This window comes from Pleurodeles waltl, chromosome 3_1 (assembly GCF_031143425.1).
Source record: "Pleurodeles waltl isolate 20211129_DDA chromosome 3_1, aPleWal1.hap1.20221129, whole genome shotgun sequence".
Classification (NCBI taxonomy): domain Eukaryota; kingdom Metazoa; phylum Chordata; class Amphibia; order Caudata; family Salamandridae; genus Pleurodeles; species Pleurodeles waltl.
In genome coordinates this window covers 923,333,421-923,356,667 of record NC_090440.1, presented here as the reverse complement: position 1 = coordinate 923,356,667, position 23,247 = coordinate 923,333,421, and the positions used below count along the sequence as shown (strand labels likewise).

The following is a 23,247-nucleotide window of genomic DNA, read 5'->3' as shown; positions in this document are numbered from 1 at the left end:
GCCTGCCAGTGGGTTATGCCTAAGAGGGTGTGGATCAAACAGAGCAATATTTCAAACAATATGGGAACACCCAAAGACCTAGTCTCCGCTGGGAGATACTTCTAAAATTGTGTGTCCTCGTTCGTATGCCTTTATCAAAATGTAACCAAAAACTGGCGCTCCTGTGTGTCTGGAGTGCAGAATGGGTTGTTTGATATGTTCAGTTTTTTGCTATATCACCGTGGCTACATGAAACATAGGCCAATTATGGGGTAACTCCCTTTCTGACAACCTTGAATAACTATCAGGGTATGCATTGGTGGATAACAGCAGAGTGGGGAAACAAGGAGGGAGTGTCATGGGCTCAATTAAATACAACATGTATGCACGACAGATAGGATGTAATGCACTTCCGTCTACATGGCACTTGCGAATAATTATTGAAAATATTATTTCCTGTTTGCTATGGACACAAAACATACCCGATGGGTTAGCATTGATTTTCTCTCAGTATTATCCTATGTAAAATGAGTTCTAATTCTGGAAAACCACAATTAGATAACAGCAGTTACTCAGTCTTAATATTCTTCGAATAAGGACAAAAAAAAAACAATACATTTGTTACAAAATAAACCGATTAGAAATGTGTTATCTGATTCTATAGGGCAGTCAGACAGTTGGGCGATTTGCTTATGTTCCTTTATACAAGGCGGCAATTTAAGTTTAAGTCATTAGACAGTCCTGGTTGAGAGACATATGGCTTTTAAGTAATTACCTCCTTTTCAAGCCTGAACAAGAGAGGATTGTGCTTGGCCTAGTGATGGAAGAAATGCACCCATCAGGTGTAGTGGGGATTAAGAAAACTAAAGGAAACGACTGAGCCCTGCAGTTATAAACGTTGCTCACTTTAACACCTGAAATAGAAAACCCCGCAGCCAACAGTGAATGGCATTCTACCCCACGTTTGTCAATTCCGATCACTCTCGAGATCAGAAAGTATAGCCATGCCAATTGTTCCACACATACTTTTTTTGCTCAAATTCTACAAATTACATATTTGCAATTGTTCTTATCAGACGCTCTGCTTTCCCGAAGACCTTGCAATCTCACAGTTCAAAAAAGGCCAACCTGAAATATCCACATAGCAGCCAAATAAGGGCTATTTATTCAAACTACTACAAAAGCATCAAAAATGTGACCAAATGCATACATCCACTGGCATACTGTTAGTAACTGAAATACACTGCCCACAGCAAATACGTTTTTTTTTCTAACAGCATTCAAACAACGTGTAAATTAACTGTACAACTATTACAGAAAATAGTAAAGAAAGCACGTTGTTAATAATTCTAAGGTGTGATGAAAACCCGTTAATAGGAACAAAACAAAATCAGAACAACTTGGTGATTAATATTTTCTGAAACCCTATTTCCATATATCATCGTTTGCACTATAGTTTTAACAATAAAAATGCATGCTAGTAGGTAGGTTTATGGAAATTTCAATGGAAACTGTGCTGCCTGTAAATGACAGTGCAACAGCATCATGCTATAGTAATGTATTCATTAAAAATTAGAATTTGTACACAGGAACTGAGCAACATTCTTGCCCCTGCCATGATGACAATGTTCTTAGTGAACTAGAAAACAAGTAAGGGGCCATTTGCACCCTATATGTGGCCTAGTTTCTTATACACGGAGCAACATTTTAGTCTGTTGAAAAAAAAAATGTTTTTTGTACACAAAGAATGCTAAACTCACATTTGAAGGAGCTCTCATGTGTGGCTATGAAGAACAAGCATTTGCAATGTAATGCGTCTCCCGTTTGCTCGAGTTAGAGCTATTGGCGTTTTAAACTCCTAACCGGACTTTTCTTGCCACAAAGTGAAAAGTAAAACAGTTTCACATAAGCAAGCCAATGGCCGACATGAGCGTGAAGCAGACACAAAAGGAAACAGAAGTTTGCTCACAGCGATACGTATCGGCAAAAGTGCAGCTATCCACGTAATCGGCAAAAATGCAATTATTCACATAACCGGAAAAGGTGCAATTATCCATGTAACAAGCAAAAGTGCAATTATCTATGTAACAGGGTCAATGGCAAGCAAAGCGCTCGATTACTGCCCAGCGAGATAGTTGCCTACAAAAAAAGAAAAAGTAGTCCAGAAGCCATATTGAAAACATAGAGCTTTGTACGTTTTCAGTAGTTGGCTGGTGCACTCGAGGAGGGCTAAACACCGGAAAAGGCACGACGTAGGCATGCCTTTCACTAATGAAATCAAGCGAATTTTAAAAGGCAAGCCCACGAACCAGCATGACATGGGTGTGGTTAAAAGCCCATAGAGAGATTACACCAGGCTCAAAGCGCTTTGAGCGCTCAACCTTAAAAAGTTGACTGTGAAATTAAATATTTGCCTTGGACCACACAATGATGAGTTTATGGGTCAAGTACACTAGACTTAGGTCCGGTGAATCATCAGTAGACCTGGGGGTCTGGTAATATTTTTATGAATTGAGGCCTGCCCTAAAGTCTCACATTTGTCTTTTTTTCCAATATGTATTTTTATTAGTAACAACGAAGTCTCACAATTGTCTTAAATCTAACATCCCACATGCAGGTGCCATAAGCACCAATTGTGACAAATGCATATATGCTAAGTATAATTTAAATAAATAGGTCAATCATACAAAGCCAATAATTAACTGCTTAATATCTCGTATGTACTCTGCAAACAAAAATGTATGCCAATAAAACAAGGATAAAAAAGAAACTCTGAGGAACGGCAGATCACTGGCCAGTTTGTCCACGCACATAAACTACTCAGAGAAGTCATACTGGACTTCTGGCGGGACACATACTGCAACATATCCTAATTTTGCCACAGAGACCGTGGGGGAGGGGGGGAAGGAGCAAAGTGCCATAACTTTCTGAAAATTCGAGATTCCGGGAAATTACAGAGGGGTTAGAATTTAGGTTTTGATAAACATGAGGACACAATGTAGAAGGTGGCACTAGTAAGGTGGCCAGTATCAATTATCACTCCTACACAGGATTCACGAGTCTACGATTCAAGGGTACATAGTATTCAAATGTTTCGACTTTCTTCTTGCAGAGAAACAGCTGGAATTAGACTTGAGATTTCCCCTTGGATCCAGTGGCTGCACTGCTCCATTCGCAAAATGGGAGTAGGAGGGGGCGGTATCATGCCGTTAGAAACACTTTTGAACTGTGCTTTAGGGTGCAGGTATAAACCATTACTGTGATCCTGAAATTACCGGCTACGAACCTAAGGCTCTGCCAGAGACCACAAAACAATCACTCCACTCACAAACAATACAAGAAGTGCCCTAGTGCATTGTCCAGCGATGCCATTGTAATATCTGGGTCATTTAATGAGTAAAAAGGTGTTCTGCTCCAATTATAGTGACAACCAATACATTTCTGAAGGGACAATTAACAGATCTACCTAGACTTCAGCATTCGGTATGGTATGTATGATACCAAACACAAATTGCAGGTCTAGTAATGCCTTCTTGTTCAGTGCACATAGATAAAGGGTATCCAAGCCCTGTTTGCATGCGACAGGTAAAATACCAAAAAGAACAGTCAACACATAAATACGTTTGAACATTTATAATTTTTTCCTCAGGATGCTACTAGTCTTTCACACAGCATGGGGTTTACCCTTTACTTGAAACAAGTTTAAATAGTTAAATACTAATCAGTTTCCAGTCCGTTAAACGACACCAAAAAGAAAGCAAAATGACTGCAATAACCTTCAATACACAAAAACGATTTTAGACCACGTCAGTATTTTAAAGAAATGTCCTGAAGGTAGTAAATATGTTTCAATAGAGATGTGCAGCCTTTTCAATGGAGTACACGTTTACGGAATAATAAGACGCAACAAATTATTCGTACTTTACAGATATGCCGTCCTTAACTCAGAAGCTAAATAGACCCCCTGAAATGAAACGAAAACTGTACTCGAGAGGGTAGATGTGCTGATTTACAAGTTGGAAGTGGCCTTATTGGTGGGTTTTGGTTTTTCAGTACAGCAGAGAGAAGGTGCTGGTTGGACAGACAGAAATGACGTTTAAAGAGGGGGCCGGTATACGGTGGGTCGAACAAAGATGAATGGAGGTAGGATGCTGGATCAGAGCGAAGGAGAAGATGGACAATAAACAGATGATATGCTATAGCGAGGTGCTATTTAAGAAACAGAGGAAATCCTATCAATTAATACAATAAACTTGCCAGTGAAAACAGATTACAATAAGATGCCGCGTCGTTCATTAGCAACCTATATCTTGGTGCAGAAATCGGTGATCTGTCCATTCTACCCTATCAAACAAACCTCATATAATGATAACATTTCGGCTGCACTGCAATCAACATGCAACGTATCAACGGTAGTAAACACCCCAGGAGTGGGTTTTGCTGCGTGATCTCTCTTAAGGTAAACTCAAATTGTAGGCGGGGACAGCGCCAGCTCCAGCCCAGTGTCGAGATGCGGTTCCCTCAAAAGATGTGAATCACGGAGCAGACAAGGGCTAAGAAAGGACGCCCTCGCAGAGGGCAGAGTCAGCCGAAGGCAAGCGGCACTGCCCTGCATTGGTGATGGGTGCGAAGGCCGAGACCCCTCCACTGATGCCTGCCGCCCCCCGGGGAGTGCTCCGATACTCACCAGCCTCCTGAGCAGGGCAGAACGGGGCCGTGCTCTGTGTGCGGGGCTCTGCGCGCTCCGGCCTCCGCTCTGTCCGCCGCGCGCGGCCTCCGCTGCCAATCCCTCGCCTCCGCTTTGAACAGAGAATGAAATGGCGCGCGCAGCTCACCCACCTCCTCCTCCTCATGGACGGGCCTCCGAGCGGGGTTTCCCGGAATCCTTCACAGGGGCGGCGACGTCGACAGAGGACTGAGAGGGAGACAGAGTTTCTCCGCTGCCGACATAGACAAAAGGTACCACTCCGGGGTTTGAGCAGACACTTGTCTCTCGGTAAGCAGTTTCCCGCTCGCTGTTTGTCTAGCCCGTGGTCCCCGGGCTGTTAAAACAGTTTATACTGTTTCCCTTTGCATGTCCGGGAGATAGTCTCATGCTTTTTAATGCTTAATGTATGGCAACTAACTCCCCGCGTTGGTGTAGTCTGTCAACCTCTGTTGGCTTGCTCAGTATAGTTTATTGTATGTTAGGCCGTTGCACGTCGAAGGATGTGTGCGTCTCACGCTTTGTAGCCCCCCCCCCCCGGTGATTTAAGTGAGTATCTGAGAGGCGCTCGGCAGGGTTAAATCCAGCGTCTCGCTCTTGGAGCTTAGTTCGGAGGCCTTTTTTCTAAAGATGTCTACGGTATTGCAAATATTTATTAACGCAGTTTGATATAGCGCGGAAATTACCCAAAAGTGTGAGAGTGCTTCACAATAGCACTGTCGCGTTACATAAAGCCCCTTAATAGTCATACATAAAGAATAAAAGGACACAGGTGTAAGGCTAAGAAGGAATAAAATATTATAGCATAACGGAAGGTCCCAGGTCACAGAATATTAGTGTGGGCATTCCCAGGGTCCGGGTGTGCTTTATGTTACATTATGTACATTGATTTTAGTTCGGATTTAAAAATTGCCAACGAGGTGATTATGCGTACAGTTGGAGATAGACCATTCCAGACTGGCTGCATTCCCTGCAAAGTATTGAGACAGTTCCTTTTAAAAGGTTGAGATTTCTAGAAGGAGGGTTTCAGCATTCTCTGATGGTCTAGAACAGTGGTTACCTACATTTTGACTCCTGAGGACCACCATTGAATCACTGCTGGACCCTAAGCAATTTGTACGATTTAAATTTCAAACATTACAACAGCAATTCCCCCAAAATACCCAAACAACTACTCTATTTACTAAAGATATTATTTTATATTGAAAAAATATGCAGAAGTCAAAAACTTTTAATGGGAAGGTTGGCGCTGCATCTGGGTGACTGTCTTTTCAATGTTTGGTTTTATTTAGGAAAGCTGACTCCTCAGGTCAGATTTTACATTTCCCAAGTGATTTCTGTTTTTATTTCTTAGGTACGTAAGACCTGAAAAACTTTTTCACATAAATATATGGTGGGGAAAGGAAGTACAATCATAAGGGCCTCTCATCTCTCCATAGCTCCTCTGTCATGTGTAATTCATTTGCTTTATAGCACCTCTCATACTAGTGTGGGGTGTCGGAGCACTTTACAGGGGACTACAAGGCGTAGGATTCACATGTCATCCATACTGGTAAGCATTTTCTAAGAGTGCTTGGTCTGGAGAAGCACAAACTCAGGATTCAGAACATAACACATTGGTTAGCATTGACTTTAATAATAAGAATGTATTTCTACGCAAGCAAACATCTTTAGCAGCATAAGAATAATGAAAGAGCAGGAAAAACATAATTTTCTAGCTTGTGCCATGCAGTTTGCATACAGCTCTTTGATGGCAGTTCATAGCTCACTGTGCTAGATTGTAACTTATGAACTGCTCAGTTACAAAAAAATCTCTGTGATAAAAGCAGTAACCCACTGTGCTATGCACATAAAATAATGTTCTATGCTTGATACACGTTCTTCACAGCAGGCATTTTAACCATCTGGGCTATCCTTAGAAGAGTCAAAACTGCCACTAGACAAAACTCCCATCTCCAGCAACTACATTAATCCCCAGTTACCTTGATGGCTTTATTTTTGCCCGAAAGGTGCTGGATGTCCAAGGAACTTTGCAGTGCTTTTAAAACTGCTGCACAAATGAAGTAATAACTATAAAACGACACAGCAAGAGGCCCCAGCTACAGAAGTGCCTTTCTACTGACCCAGGCCTGCGGATCCCCTGGGAATGTGTCACAGGCCCTTGGGGGTTGGCAAACCACAGGTTGGGAACCACTGGTCTAGACTCACTAAAAAGCTTCAGCTTGGCCATCTGCATTGTAGGGTAAATGGGTGAAGGACCTTGTATGTGATGCGTGCAGCATGTTGAGTAGTAGCAGCTTAAAAACACATTAAAGGAATCAGTCATCTCACCCATGAAGACATCATACTAGCCTCAGGCTTTCCTGGAGCATTCTCTGCATATTACACTTGAGAAGTGAGTTTTCAGTCTATTGAAGGCTGATGTCTTGATTTTGAGGAGTAGAACTCACATTCTAAAAAAAAAAAACTAGAACCCTGCTTGTCTAACTAATGGGGAGTCAGTTTAATGTTGTAGATCAGTCTCACCCTTGCATTTCACTCATGAGTTGTTTGCAACCCATAAATGCTTTATAGTACTCTTGCGACTGAAAAAAAACACAAATGTTAAAGTGATTTTGTGGTTGGGAGAAATGTCAGTTAGACTGTAACCTTTTAACCATAAAACACTGAAATTGACCAGTTATAGTTTATTGAGCTAGTGAGAACTAGAAACCAGTGTCACTACTATTTATCCCACTCGAGAGTCTTGTGATCTGAAGCAGAATCTCTCACCATGACTCTCTTGTGTGTATGTATATGTGTGTGGGGGGGGGTGTCCTCGTTACAAGTGTCAATGTTAGGACATGTGTTTCAGGCTGTGAAATAGTCTCATTCTGGAAAGCGTTGTCGTTTATTCATAGCTCAGTCCTGAGGGAGAAAGTATCAGCTTCTGAGTGACATTCACAGCCTTGAATGTGTCAATCAAGGTGAAAATAGTCTCACCCTCTTGTCCATAAAAATTGACTCTCAGCACTGCAAGTATCACTCATGAAGAGAGATTCTCTCATAGTCAGCTTTAATGTCTGTCTATTCCTTACGCACATACATATTTTCACTTGATGTTTTCGTCCCAATCTCTCAAATGTCGGTGTCGCTGTATTTGGACATAAGTGAATAGTCCGTTTCAAGATGGCCGCCTTCCACTCACAGATATAACAGAGCTAACCTAAGGTGGCTTTCGCTGTAGTCTTTTTTTTTTGACGCAGACAAAGGAAAGCAACAAGAAAGTGACAGGGAGCTCGAGGTGGGCGTGCCTGGAGCTCAGGGCAATGGATCTCTAGACCAGGAGCTCAGTACCTGGTAGTGATGCGTGAGTGGAGACAGATAATAGGAGAAGCCCTAATAAGACACGATTAACGTGGATTTAAAGCGAGCAGCTCGCAAGCGGAGTCTGGAAACGGGACTGGCTGCAGGCAGAAGGGAAACAGCATGTAGCGCAGTGTGTTATCTCTGGCCCAATTACACACTCCACCCACCCCCCGTCCTATGGGATGCCTATCTTCAAGAGCTGGTCTGAATAGGACCCTAAATATATCATTTTGCCAGCACTTCATGTTTGAGATGCCCATGCTACAAGAACCATTCTCTATGTGAAGAAAGCAAAGAAGCATAGCGCGTTGCTCTTCAGGCTTGGCCTTTCAAAATATTAATGCAATCAGGTGGCAAGTTCAAGTAGGGTTTAGTAATTCAGTGTGCAGCACCATGGGCTACGTTGACTGGAAATTAACGGGAGAAGGCACACATCTCTTTTATAGCTGATTACTTAAGTTAGGCATAGGCGGAACAGCGTCACTCCGCGAGCGGGGATATTAATAGAACTCAACCCAGTAACCTACTGAGACGTTTAGTGGCAGGGACAATTGATAGTAGACACAAAGTTTCACAGCAATGAATCCCATAGAAATAATCCAGGATCGAACACAGGGTAATGCCTGTTGTGTTCGGTCCCAGCTGCTAGTTGAGGCCCGGGGCAGGCTGCGCAGGCCGCATGCGGCGCGCAATAACAAGGAGGCGCACACAGTCCGGATCTCCTGCGGAGACTGCCTCTGTGCAGCCCCGCCCGTTTATTTTTGCCTGCGGTGACATAACCGTGGGTGCACCTTAACTATTCACTTCAGGTGTGTGAACATCAAACACCCCTTCACGGCCTGCCACTGTACACTCCCTCTTTAATATAAACAAAGAACGTGTAAACGAATGGACTAGAATTTGTGCTCTTGACACATGAATACTCAGTCACACAAACGTTTCACGTGAGGGGCAGGACATATCTGACAGACAAACATGTTATAAACAAAAGGGTAGTGGTGATGTTAGAGAGCAAACATTATTAATAATGTGTCACAAAAACGTATAATGAAATAATAGGTGTTAAAGGCCTAACTGAAAACTGTGCACTTTAAAATGTGCTTACTCTAGTGTCAGTCACATTGTTCAACATGAAATTAAATAATGACTAATAAAAATATATTTTGTTTTAATCATGTTTAAATATACTGACAAGATGAGTATTAATGATGTACTAAAGATTAATAGTTTAGATTTAAATGAAATGTTAAATTTTATGACAAGACCGGAGACTCCTATTATGCTTTTCTTTTCTTTTCTTGTTTAATTAAATAGCAGCTGCAGTCAAGAACTACAATTCCCATAAGGCTACAGAAAAGTGGCCAATGGGAAGAGACGAGCAGTCACAATAATACACCAATCAGTACAGGCTGTCCCTATAATACTTATCTTGACTGAGAACAGCCCTCTTTTCTTGCTGCTCGCAGTCAAGACAAGTATTTTTTCATTCGTCATATATTACGGCATTTCGTTTGTTCTAAAGCATATTTAAGTTGTTGCCTCACGCGTAACTGTATCGCGCTTCGTTTTCCAGTTGGCTTGTAGCCGCACATCTTCCTCGAGGCTTGCGCCCCTAACATTCGTTAATACCATTTGTGTTCAGCGGGACCGCCATTTTCTTTGACAGTCGCGGTGAAGATATAGCAATTCCCTCAGCCTGCTCACCTTTTATTTATGCAGATAAGCGTATCTGGCTAATTTTATTGCCTTCGGCTCCTTTGTTTAGTGTTGGACCTTCCAACAGTTCTCCGCGGATTGTGCCACTCCCCAGCCTTAGTTTCCTTGTGCTTTCTCCCGGCCCCTAGGTGGAGCCTTGTTCCTCTCTGGCTCAGTTGAAGGAATATTAACCCCTTCCTCACCGTTTTGTTGCTCCTTTAATTCATTAGCTCGTATTTTTGCAGTACAATGGACAGCTCACCTATTTTTTGCTGCCATTGAGGAGGAGGAGATTATTAAAGAAAATCTTAATAATTTCATACAATCCTCGGTTGAACAAGCAGTCTCTGCTTCTTTGGACAAATTATCCAAAACTCTGGAAAATTCTGTAGTAAAATTAGTGTCCAAGATGATTTTGGCTCAATCTGTGGCGATAGCAGAAAGCGTCCTTGTACTTCTAAGAATACTAAAACAACGCTATTGAGTGGTGAGGGTTCCTCACACAAGACAGAGGACGCAGTTCCTCCAGGGCCTCCTTTAAGGGAGGGATTACTTTCTTCTAAATCGTAAAAAAAATGTGTATCCAAAGTCAAGCATATTACTCCCATAGTAATTTCAAAAATTTGGGACACTGATGTCGACGAATTGCATGACAATGACCCGGATTCGGATGTTCCCGACAAGGATAGTAGAGACTCTGTCTTTTCACCTCCTCCTAAAAAGGCCAAAATTGACACCCTCTTGGGTTCCAAGTCATGCAAAGTTACAGACACAGATGGGGAGCCCATGTTTGATCCCAATGATATTCAGCATCCACACTCTACCGAGTGGTTACCCACAGAACATACAGCAGAATATTTGACCTCCAGATTACGTACCCCCCTAGACAAACAGGTCAGAGCGAAGCTGAAATCAGAATGTCCTCGCCCTTCCCTTCCTTCAAAGATCTTAGCGACCCCAATCATTGACACTTCCCTCATTACTTTTTTTCTCTAAATTCGGCAAAGACCCACGAAATGGAGTCAATAAGGCCTAGTCCACCTGCCAGGACAAACTATTGGATGTTGTGGGCCCCTTGACCCGCATCTTTGGTATGGCAGAAGCAGCCCGTTTGGAAAATGTTACTTTGGACCATGCAGAACTGTCATTGTGGGTGCAACGGGCCGTTTGCTTATTGGGAAATGCTAATTGTGCTATAACCCACGAACGTAGGAAAGGGCTCTTGCTTAAGCTGGATCCCAAGCTCGTCAGTTTGGCAACCTCAGGATCCTGGGGTCAAAGCGGAAGGTTTCCTCTTTGGAGATTCATTTATCAAAGAACTCAGCAAATATGTTGCCACGTTCGCATCTTTAGACAAGGCACAACAATCTTTGAAAAAGATGTTCTCCAGTCGGGTTTTCGCCAGGGCAGGTAGAGGCAGGAACCGCTTTGCCGGCCAATCGTACAATAATCAAGGTTCTTGTGGCACTTACTCCAACTCCTGTCAAGAGTACAGACCTCCAGTTTTATCCCAAAAGGAATCAAGGTTTCAGACACAAGGGCAGCAAAGGCTCCAGGTTCTCTTCCCAGCCCGGTAAGTCATTCTCTTCTCCTTCCGGTGGGAGGTCATCTAGCATTGTTCCTTCCAAAATGGTGGTCACTCACTGCAGATCCTTGGGTTTTAAACACCGTCCGGGGATACACTATAGAGCTCTACTCAGAGCCTTTTCAGTCCGCTTTCCCTCATCCTCCCCAATTCTCGTTGGAAATTAAACAACTGATTTCTACGGAAATTCAATTGCTTCTCCAAAAACAAGCTATTGTCCCTTGCCCCCTCGATCCTTCAGGCTTTGTCAGTTCAGTCTTTCTAGTTCAGAAGAAAAACAAGAAGATGCGTCCCGTTATCAATCTCAAACTTTTCAACCAAATTGTAATTTATCGTCACTTCAAGATGGAAACCATCTTACACCTCAGAGATTCTCTTCTACAAGGCGATTGGATGGATCATTTGGACCTTCAGGAGGCCTATCTCACAGTTCCCATTCACTCAACTTCAAGAAAGTTTTTTTCAATTCCAATGGCTCGGTCAAACTTATCCTTTTTCTTCTCTCCCTTTCAGTCTGTCTTCCACCCCTTGGTGTTTCACAAAACGTATGAAGCTGGCGTTAGCCTTTCTCAGACCTTGGGGAGTCAGACTGATTATCTACTCAGACGACATTCTCCTTTTGAACCAAAGTTGTTCGACCCTTCTGGGTCACACTCATCTAGCCTGCTTGCTTTTCACAGATCTAGGCTTCATTATCAACAACGAGAAGTCTTCCCTGATTCCAGTTAAAGAATTTAGTTTTTAGGTTTCCTAGTGGATTCCGTTTCGGCCACCCTTCTTCTGCCATCAGCAAAGATAAAGTCTATCAAGTCAGAAATACTTCAGACTTTGCGCAGTTCTCGCCTTTCCATCAGATCCCTAGCAAGAATAGTAGGCCTTCTATCCTCTTCAATCCAGGCCCTTTTTCCGGGTCCGTTACATTATCGAGCTCTCGAAAGATAAAAAATTTGTCATCTTCAAAAAGGCTTGGCTTATTCAGATTCTGTCGCCCAAGATCAAGACTCTCGTACAGAACTGCAATGGTGGATAGACCATTTAGACGCCTGGAATGGCAGGACTATCTTCGCATCAGCCCCAGATCTTGTATTAGAATAAGATGCCAGTCTGCCGGGTTGGGGAGCCCGGTGTGGTCCAATCTGGACTGGAGGCATATGGTCTCTAGAGGAGTCAAAGTTGCCAATAAATTGTTTAGAGATGCTTGCCGGTTCCTTTGCGACCAAAAGCCTTGCAAGAGACAGGGTTTGTGGTTCAGTTCTTCTCAGGATGGACAATATTTCAGCGGTTCGTTACATAAACCATTTAGGAGACACAAAATCCAAACCTTTAGCAGCATTAGCGAAAGGGTTTGGGGATTTTTGTCTTCAAAACAAAATTTCAGTCTAAGCAGAGTACCTACAAGGCAATCTCAATTCAGTGGCGGATTGGCAATCTCACCATTTTCGAGACTCAAGCGACTGGAAAGTCTTCCACTTGATTTTTCTCAAATGGGGGCCTTTTCGCATAGATCTCTTTGCTTCTCGTCTCAACTCGCAACTTCCACAGTTTTTCAGTTGGCGCCCGGATCCCTCAGCGTTAGCCTTTGATGCTTTTTGTCAAGATTGGTCAACCTCCCTCAACTATGCCTTACCTCTTTTCATCATGATAGCCGAACTGTTAGCTCAGGTTCGACATCAACAAGCTACGTTGGTCCTCATCGCTCCCTTTTGGCAATCGCAAGTGTGGTTCTCCACTCTTCTAAAACTATCGCTAGAACCCCCCCCCTTTCTTATTCCCTCCTTTCCAGATCTACTCTCCAACCCCCTCGGCCTTCCTCACAACCTCATCTTAGACAATCTCCTAAGTCTTTCAGCCTGGAAAATATCAGGGAATCCCAGTCTTTCCCTTTTATTTCGACAGAGGCTTCAAGCCTCATCGAACTTTCCTGGGCTCCAGGAACGAAGAAGGTGTGCAGATCAGCCTGGTCCCTCTGGCATAGCTGGTGCTTGGGAATACACGTTGATCCCTTTACAGCAGATGTAACTTTTATAGTCAATTTTCTTGCAGCAGAAGCTAGCAAGGGTAAGACTTACCGTACTATTAACTCATACAGGTCTGCTATTTCTTCTTCATACACATACATCAATGGCAAACCAGTCGGAGAACACCCTTTAGTGTGTTGTCGCTTAAAGGGAGTAAAATTTCCAATCCTCCTAAACCTAAATATAGTTCCTAATGGGATGTAAATACTGTATTTAATTTGTTTCTTGGCCGGACAGTGCTTTGCTGCCTCTTAAACAATTATCGACCAAGCTTACCATGTCATTATGGCTTGTTTCTTTTAAACGTCTTTCTGATGTAAGAGCGTTAGATGTTACAGCCCGCCATTTTACCCCAACAGGTGTTCTAGTCAACCTTCACAGACGTACAAAAACTAATCTATCTTCAGTCTTTTATCCTTATTTTCCTGACCACCCCAAACTATGTGTAGGCCAGTGTTTAAAAGTTTATGAACAACAGACAGCCGATTTGAGAGCGCCCTCTGCATCTCAACTCCTTATTTCTTTCAGAAAACCTTTCAAACCTGTGTCCTCTCCTACTCTGGCTCGTTGGGTCAGATGGATCATTAATTTGGCGGGTATTGCTACTTCAGCTTTTGGGGCCCATTCTGCTAGGGGAGCTATGGCTTACAAAGCTTTTTGGGCTGGCTCCTGTCTAGAGGACATTCTCAGATCAGCTGACTGGTCTAATGATAATGTTTTCAAAGTGTTTAATTGTAAACCTGTTCTACATGCTTCTCTAAATGTCATTGATTTGTTTTAAAATAGCATAATAGGAGCCTCTGGTCTTGTAATAAAATGTAGATTTTCCTAGTAAGTTGAGGAAGGAAAGTCTTAATTTTATTGAAGACACGGAGTCGAGTATTGTCCCACCTCTACAAATTCTAATTTTGTCTTTGTTCCCTCCCAGCGACATCTTCAACGACTCCACAGACTTCCTCTTAAGGGCTTCTGCACTCCAGCCACGTTTCTGGAGCCACCTCGTCTCCAGCGTTTCAAGTCAACCATCTGGACCCCAACATTGATTGTTATTCAAGAACTTTTGTCAGTGTTCATGGCATTATGCATATGTTGTTCCATTATACCTTTGTTTATTACCTTTTAAGCTCACATAAAAAAAGAGGGCTGTTCTCAGTCAAGATAAGTATTATAGGGACAGCCTGTTACTGATTGGTGTATTATTGCGACTACTTGTCTCTTCCCATTGGCCACGTTTCTCTAGCCTCATGGGAATTGTAGTTCTTGACTGCAGCTGCTATTTAATTAACCCCTTCGCTGCCAGGCCTTTTCCCCCTCCTGTGCCGAGCCTTTTTTTGGCTATTTGGAGCAGTTCGCGCTTAGGCCCTCATAACTATTTGTTCACATAAGCTACCCATGCCAAATTTGCGTCCTTTTTTTCCAACATCCTAGGGATTCTAGAGGTACCCAGACTTTGTGGGTTCCCCAGAAGGAGGCCAAGAAATTAGCCAAAAAACAGTGAAAATTTCATTTTTTTAAAAAAATTTGGAAAAATGGGCTGCAGAAGAAGGCTTGTGGTTTTTTCCCTGAAAAGGGCATCAACAAAGGGTTTGCGGTGATAAAATCACCAGCTTCCCAGCTTTCAGGAACAGGCAGACTTGAATCAGAAAACCCAATTTTTCAACCCAATTTTGGCATTTTACTGGGACATACCCCATTTTTACGATTTTTTGTGCTTTCAGCCTCCTTCCAGTCAGTGACAGAAATGGGCATGAAACCAACGCTGGATCCCATAAACCGCAACATTTCTGAAAAGTAGACAAAATTCTGAATTCAGCAAGGGGTAATTTGTGTAGATCCTACAAGGGTTTCCTACAGAAAATAGCAACTGAAAAAGAAAAATATTGAAATTGAGGTGAAAAAAACATCAATTTTTCTCTAAGTTTTACTCTGTAACTTTTTCCTGCAATGTCAGATTTTCGAAAGCAATATACCGTTACGTCTGCTGGACTCTTCTGGTTGCGGGGATATATAGGGCTTGTAGGTTCATCAAGAACTCTAGGTACCCAGAGCCAATAAATGACCTGCACCCTGCAGTGGGTTTTCATTCTATGCCGGGTATACAGCAATTCATTTGCTGAAATATAAAGAGTAAAAAATAGCTATCAAGAAAACCTTTGTATTTCCAAAATGGGCACAAGATAAGGTGTTGAGAAGCAGTGGTTATTTGCACATCTCTGAATTCCGGGCTGCCCATACTAGCATGTGAATTACCGGGCATTTCTCAAATAGACGTCTTTTTTACACACTGTCTTACATTTGGAAGGGAAAAATGTAGAGAAAGACAAGGGGCAATAACACTTGTTTTGCTATTCTATGTTCCCCCAAGTCTCCCGATAAAAATGATACCTCACTTGTGTGGGTAGGCCTAGCGCCCGCGACAGGAAACGCACCAAAGCGCAACGTGGACACATCACAGAAAACAGACCTGTTTTTAGCAAAGTGCCTACCTGTAGATTTTGGCCTCTAGCTCAGCCGCCACCTAGGGAAACCTACCAAACCTGTGCATTTCTGAAAACTAGAGACCTAGGGGAATCCAAGATGGGGTGATTTGTGTGGCTCGGACCAGGTTCTGTTACCCAGAATCCTTTGCAAACCTCAAAATTTGGCTAAAAAAACACATGTTCCTCACATTTCTGTGGCAGAAAGTTCTGGAATCTGAGAGGAGCCACAAATTTCCTTCCACCCAGCGTTCCCCCACGTCTCCCGATAAAAATGATACCTCACTTGTGTGGGTAGGCCTAGCGCCCGCGACAGGAAACACCCCAAAGCGCAATGTGGACACATCACAGAAAACAGACCTGTTTTTAGCAAAGTGCCTACCTGTAGATTTTGGCCTCTAGCTCAGCCGCCACCTAGGGAAACCTACCAAACCTGTGCATTTCTGAAAACTAGAGACCTAGGGGAATCCAAGATGGGGTGATTTGTGTGGCTCGGACCAGGTTCTGTTACCCAGAATCCTTTGCAAAGCTCAAAAATTGGCTAAAAAAACACATGTTCCTCACATTTCTGTGGCAGAAAGTGCTGGAATCTGAGAGGAGCCACAAATGTCCTTCCACCCAGCGTTCCCCCACGTCTCCCGATAAAAATGATACCTCACTTGTGTGGGTAGGCCTAGCGCCCGCGACAGGAAACGCCCCAAAGCGCAACGTGGACACATCACAGAAAACAGACCTGTTTTTAGCAAAGTGCCTACCTGTAGATTTTGGCCTCTAGCTCAGCCGCCACCTAGGGAAACCTACCAAACCTGTGCATTTCTGAAAACTAGAGACCTAGGGGAATCCAAGGAGGGGTGACTGGCGGGGCTCGGACCAGGTTCTGTTACCCAGAATCCTTTGCAAACCTCATATTTTGGCTAAAAAAACGCATTTTCCTCACATTTGAGTGACAGAAAGTTCTGGAATCTGAGAGGAGCCACAAATTTCCTTCCACCCAGCGTTCCCCCAAGTCTCCCGATAAAAATGATACCTCACTTGCGTGGGTAGGCCTAGCGCCCGCGACAGGAAACGCCCCAAAGCGCAACGTGGACACCACCAAAATTTTGGAAGAAAACAGAGGTGTTTTTTGCGAAGTGACTACCTGCAGATTTTGGCCTCTAGCTCAGCCGGCACCTAGGGAAACCTACCAAACCTGTACATTTCTGAAAACTAGAGACCTAGGGGAATCCAAGGAGGGGTGACTGGCGGGGCTCGGACCAGGTTCTGTTACCCAGAATCCTTAGCAAAGCTCAAAAATTGGCTAAAAAAACACATGTTCCTCACATTTCTGTGGCAGAAAGTTCTGGAATCTGAGAGGAGCCACAAATTTCCTTCCACCCAGCGTTCCCCCACGTCTCCCGATAAAAATGATACCTCACTTGTGTGGGTAGGCCTAGCGCCTGCGACAGGAAACGCCCCAAAGCGCAACGTGGACACATCACAGAAAACAGACCTGTTTTTAGCAAAGTGCCTACCTGTAGATTTTGGCCTCTAGCTCAGCCGCCACCTAGGGAAACCTACCAAACCTGTGCATTTCTGAAAACTAGAGACCTAGGGGAATCCAAGGAGGGGTGACTGGCGGGGCTCGGACCAGGTTCTGTTACCCAGAATCCTTTGCAAAGCTCAAAAATTGGCTAAAAAAACACATGTTCCTCACATTTCTGTGGCAGAAAGTTCTGGAATCTGGGAGGAGCCACAAATTTCCTTCCACCCAGCGTTCCCCCAAGTCTCCCGATAAAAATGATACCTCACTTGCGTGGGTAGGCCTAGCGCCCGCGACAGGAAACGCCCCAAAGCGCAACGTGGACACCACCAAAATTTTGGAAGAAAACAGACCTGTTTTTAGCGAAGTGCCTACCTGTAGATTTTGGCCTGTAGCTCAGCCGCCACCTAGGGAAACCTACCAAACCTGTGCATTTCTGAAAACTAGAGACCTAGGGGAATCCAAGGAGGGGTGACTGGCGGGGCTCGGACCAGGTTCTGTTACCCAGAATCCTTTGCAAAGCTCAAAAATTGGCTAAAAAAACACATGTTCCTCACATTTCTGTGGCAGAAAGTTCTGGAATCTGAGAGGAGCCACAAATTTCCTTCCACCCAGCGTTCCCCCACGTCTCCCGATAAAAATGATACCTCACTTGTGTGGGTAGGCCTAGCGCCCGCGACAGGAAACGCCCCAAAGCGCAACGTGGACACATCACAGAAAACAGACCTGTTTTTAGCAAAGTGCCTACCTGTAGATTTTGGCCTGTAGCTCAGCCGCCACCTAGGGAAACCTACCAAACCTGTGCATTTCTGAAAACTAGAGACCTAGGGGAATCCAAGGAGGGGTGACTGGCGGGGCTCGGACCAGGTTCTGTTACCCAGAATCCTTTGCAAAGCTCAAAAATTGGCTAAAAAAACACATGTTCCTCACATTTCTGTGGCAGAAAGTTCTGGAATCTGGGAGGAGCCACAAATTTCCTTCCACCCAGCGTTCCCCCAAGTCTCCCGATAAAAATGATACCTCACTTGCGTGGGTAGGCCTAGCGCCCGCGACAGGAAACGCCCCAAAGCGCAACGTGGACACCACCAAAATTTTGGAAGAAAACAGACCTGTTTTTAGCGAAGTGCCTACCTGTAGATTTTGGCCTGTAGCTCAGCCGCCACCTAGGGAAACCTACCAAACCTGTGCATTTCTGAAAACTAGAGACCTAGGGGAATCCAAGGAGGGGTGACTGGCGGGGCTCGGACCAGGTTCTGTTACCCAGAATCCTTTGCAAAGCTCAAAAATTGGCTAAAAAAACACATGTTCCTCACATTTCTGTGGCAGAAAGTTCTGGAATCTGAGAGGAGCCACAAATTTCCTTCCACCCAGCGTTCCCCCACGTCTCCCGATAAAAATGATACCTCACTTGTGTGGGTAGGCCTAGCGCCCGCGACAGGAAACGCCCCAAAGCGCAACGTGGACACATCACAGAAAACAGACCTGTTTTTAGCAAAGTGCCTACCTGTAGATTTTGGCCTGTAGCTCAGCCGCCACCTAGGGAAACCTACCAAACCTGTGCATTTCTGAAAACTAGAGACCTAGGGGAATCCAAGGAGGGGTGACTGGCGGGGCTCGGACCAGGTTCTGTTACCCAGAATCCTTTGCAAAGCTCAAAAATTGGCTAAAAAAACACATGTTCCTCACATTTCTGTGGCAGAAAGTTCTGGAATCTGGGAGGAGCCACAAATTTCCTTCCACCCAGCGTTCCCCCAAGTCTCCCGATAAAAATGATACCTCACTTGCGTGGGTAGGCCTAGCGCCCGCGACAGGAAACGCCCCAAAGCGCAACGTGGACACCACCAAAATTTTGGAAGAAAACAGAGGTGTTTTTTGCGAAGTGACTACCTGTAGATTTTGGCCTCTAGCTCAGCCGGCACCTAGGGAAACCTACCAAACCTGTACATTTCTGAAAACTAGAGACCTAGGGGAATCCAAGGAGGGGTGACTGGCGGGGCTCGGACCAGGTTCTGTTACCCAGAATCCTTTGCAAAGCTCAAAAATTGGCTAAAAAAACACATGTTCCTTACATTTCTGTGGCAGAAAGTTCTGGAATCTGAGAGGAGCCACAAATTTCCTTCCACCCAGCGTTCCCCCACGTCTCCCGATAAAAATGATACCTCACTTGTGTGGGTAGGCCTAGCGCCCGCGACAGGAAACGCCCCAAAGCGCAACGTGGACACATCACAGAAAACAGACCTGTTTTTAGCAAAGTGCCTACCTGTAGATTTTGGCCTGTAGCTCAGCCGCCACCTAGGGAAACCTACCAAACCTGTGCATTTCTGAAAACTAGAGACCTAGGGGAATCCAAGGAGGGGTGACTGGCGGGGCTCGGACCAGGTTCTGTTACCCAGAATCCTTTGCAAAGCTCAAAATTTTGCTAAAAAAACACATGTTCCTCACATTTCTGTGGCAGAAAGTTCTGGAATCTGAGAGGGGCCACAAATTTCCTTCCACCCAGCGTTCCCCCACGTCTCCCGATAAAAATGATACCTCACTTGTGTGGGTAGGCCTAGCGCCCGCGACAGGAAACACCCCAAAGCGCAGCGTGGACACATCACATTTTTTCATTGAAAACAGTGCCTACCTGTAGTTTTTGGCCTGTAGCTCAGCCAGCACCTAGGGAAACCTACCAAACCTGTGCATTTCTGAAAACTAGAGACCTAGGGGAATCCAAGATGGGGTGACTTGAGGGGCTCTGACCAGGTTCTGTTACCCAGAATCCTTTCCAAACCTCAAATATTGGCTAAAAAAACGCATTTTTCACATATTTCGGTGACAGAAAGTTCTGGAATCTGAGTGGAGCCACAAATTTCCTTCCACCCAGCGTTCCCCCAAGTCTCCCGATAAAAATGATACCTCAGTTGTGTGGGTGGGCCAGGTGCCTCCAACAGAATAAGGCCCAAAACTTGTAGAGATACAGGGGATAGTACTGCGAGTTTATAAGGACATATTCTTTTATACATCTTTAGACTGACTCTGCTTTGGGGACCCACATACGTGAGGTGTCATTTTATTTGGGAGACTGAGGGGAACACTGGGGAGTAGGAATTTTGTGCTGGATTGGTGATCGTACGAAGAAAAGTCAGGAAAATATGCTTTTTTTAAGCACATTTTGAGGTTTACAGAGGAGTCTGGGTAAGAAAATGTTGGGGGATCCACGCAAGCCACTCCTCCCTAGACTCCTTGGGGTGTCTAGTTTTAAAAAATGTCTGGGTTTGGTAGGTTTCCCTAGATGAAGGCCGCACACAGGACCAAAAACATAGGTGCCCTCTCCCCCCCCAAACACAGGTAGTTTTGTAATATATCGTTTTGATGTGCCCACATACGTCCGTGATGTGCCAAACACTAAAATTTTGAAAAGAAACACACTTAGGTTATGTGAAAAAGACCCCTCACCCACCAACCAAGTTGGTGGCATGCTTCATCATCGGGGTCCCACCTGAGGCACCTAGCGTGTCATAGGTGTGCTGCGACGCCTGATTACAGCGGAGCAGGTTTGGTCATTTTTACCACACATACTGGTTGGATTTGGCACGAGGGTGAGTGATGGTTCAGTGGATCAAATTTTACTAACAAGAGCTTTCACAAAAATGAAAAGCACTGTTAGTAACTGAAAGGCAAAAAACTGAACCAATGACTCACAGCTCGTGAGCTGTAAAGCCGCGACAAGGCACCAACCGCTTTACAGTCCATTCACACAACTTTCATACATGACACACACAAGGCCATTCACACCGCCAGCCACGGGCCCAGCACATTACAACACTCACATCGACAGACAGCGCCACTCAAGGGCCCATCACTTACATACGCCCACATGCCTGATACAACAATCACACCAGCTGATGGGAGTGTGTGGACTGGTGTTTGGCTTGCAGTGTGTTGCAGTAGCCAACATCAAGTCAATATGTACAGTCTCAGCCAAGCCCCACTCCACACACAATGGCATCATATATTTTTTTTTTTTAACAGAGGAACCCCTAACTAAGTAGAAAGAATTACAAAACAACAAACACAAAAGCTCTAACTAACAACATGACAGAAATGCTAACCATGAAACTAAACACATGAAAATACAAAACAGACATGAGTTTACACTCATGGTTGTTCCCAGAAATTCTTCTGGGTGTGGTAATTCTTAAAACAAGCACCGACACACAGCCCAGGCTTTGAAGGACAATCTGGGCAGTACATTCGAGTCTCCCTCCGGATACCTCTTCGAAAACACACTCTACATTTCTTAGCTGGAAAGTCTTTTTTGGGTGTGGGAGGAATGTGCTCAGCAAAGTGGCGATCTTTCAATCTAGCCACATCCTCCACCACTGCTTCTCTAGGAACTCTGGCCTGTTCCACCACAATAAGGCTCTCTATCACTGACTCCTGAAATTTCACAAATGTCATCTTTGAGTCTGGAGACCTATCCCTAAACACAATAAAAGCATTGAAGGTTGCTAAGTGGAAGAGGTGAAGTGCTAACTTCTTATACCAAACATAAGACTTACGAATAGCAGTATAAGGTTCCAACCTCTGGTCAACTCTATCTACACCTCCCATGTGCTTATTATAATCTAAAATGCACACAGGTTTGCGCACTTCAGCAACCTGGCCCCAAACAGTCACAGGGGAAGTACTCTCATCATGGATGGTACTTAGCATGTAGACATCCCTCTTGTCTGAAAATTTCAAAGCTAGCAGCTCCTCGTTCCGCAAGGCACAGCACTGTCCCCTCTCAAGTTTTTTACAGACAAGCTCCCTTGGATAGCCTTTCCGGTTAGAACGGATTGTGCCACAAGCAACTGTGTCCACTCTAAACAATTCCTTGAACAACTGCACACCAGTGTAGAAGTTATCTACATACAAATGGTGACCTTTGTTGAACAGTCGTCTACCAAGATCCCACACTATTTTCTCAGTAACTCCAAAAGTGGGAGGACAACCAGGGGGGTCAATATTGGAATCCCTACCAGTGTACACACGGAAACTATACACATATCCTGTCCTACTTTCAGACAGCATATACAATTTAATTCCATATCGTGCCCTTTTGCTAGGAATGTACTGCCTAAAAACCAAACGACCCTTGAAGAGGACCAAAGACTCGTCCACACTTATCTCTTTGCCTGGAACATAGACCTCCGAAAACCGATCTACAAAATGATCAAGGACAGGCCTAATCTTAAAAAGACGGTCAGAATCTGGGTGATCTCGTGGCAAGGCTAATGCATTGTCAACAAAATGCAGCATCCTAAGAAGAAGCAAATACCGATTACGACTCATGGTAGCTGGAAATATAGCTGTTGCCATCAAGGGACTAGTAGACCAATAAGAAGCCAGTGACGGCTTCCTTATCAACCCCATCAAAAAAGTCAAACCCAAAAACTTTTTTAGCTCCTCCAAATTTGTGGGAATCCACTGGGCAGCTCTAGAGTGTGGCCTAAGTCTAGCAGCGTTGTCCCTCAAATGCTGCTCCGCATACAAATTAGTCTGCTCAACAATCTCTTCCAAAAACACATCATCCATGAATAACTCAAAGAAATTGATAGGCATAAAGTTCTCTGTATTGGCGTTACACCCCGGGAGACCAGTAAAGGCAGGCAACTCTGGCTGCTCCATGTTTGGGGCAACCCAGACATCAGGTCTTCTAACGGGAAACCTTTCAGCCCCAGGTTGCTGCACTATTGGCACATCAATGTCCTCCTCTAAAACAGAACCTTCATCTGCACTGAGTGTGGCTTCATCATCAGAAGATTCCCCTCCAACAGAAACATCACTGCCAGAATCTCTGACTTCCTCCTCTGCCTCAGATGCAGAGTCCGTCTCATAGTCATGATCAGACTGTGACTCAAAAAGCATACCAACCACCTGCTGAGCGGTCATCC

At 44.4% G+C, this 23,247-nt stretch overlaps 1 protein-coding gene across 4 annotated transcripts in view; it reads right to left on the bottom strand.

Annotated features, from left to right (window-relative positions):
- HNRNPR (heterogeneous nuclear ribonucleoprotein R) overlaps positions 1-4,925 on the bottom strand; it is a 355,793-nt gene extending 350,868 nt beyond the window's left edge. For 2 of the 4 annotated variants that reach the window (XM_069223911.1, XM_069223914.1), the window contains exon 1: positions 4,667-4,799. The gene's annotated coding sequence lies outside the window, so the exon portion shown is untranslated. Of the gene's footprint in view, positions 1-4,666 lie in introns of all 4 variants that reach the window. The other 2 variants (XM_069223913.1, XM_069223912.1) reach the window with 2 other exon arrangements.
- Positions 4,926-23,247: the final 18,322 nt, after the last annotated feature.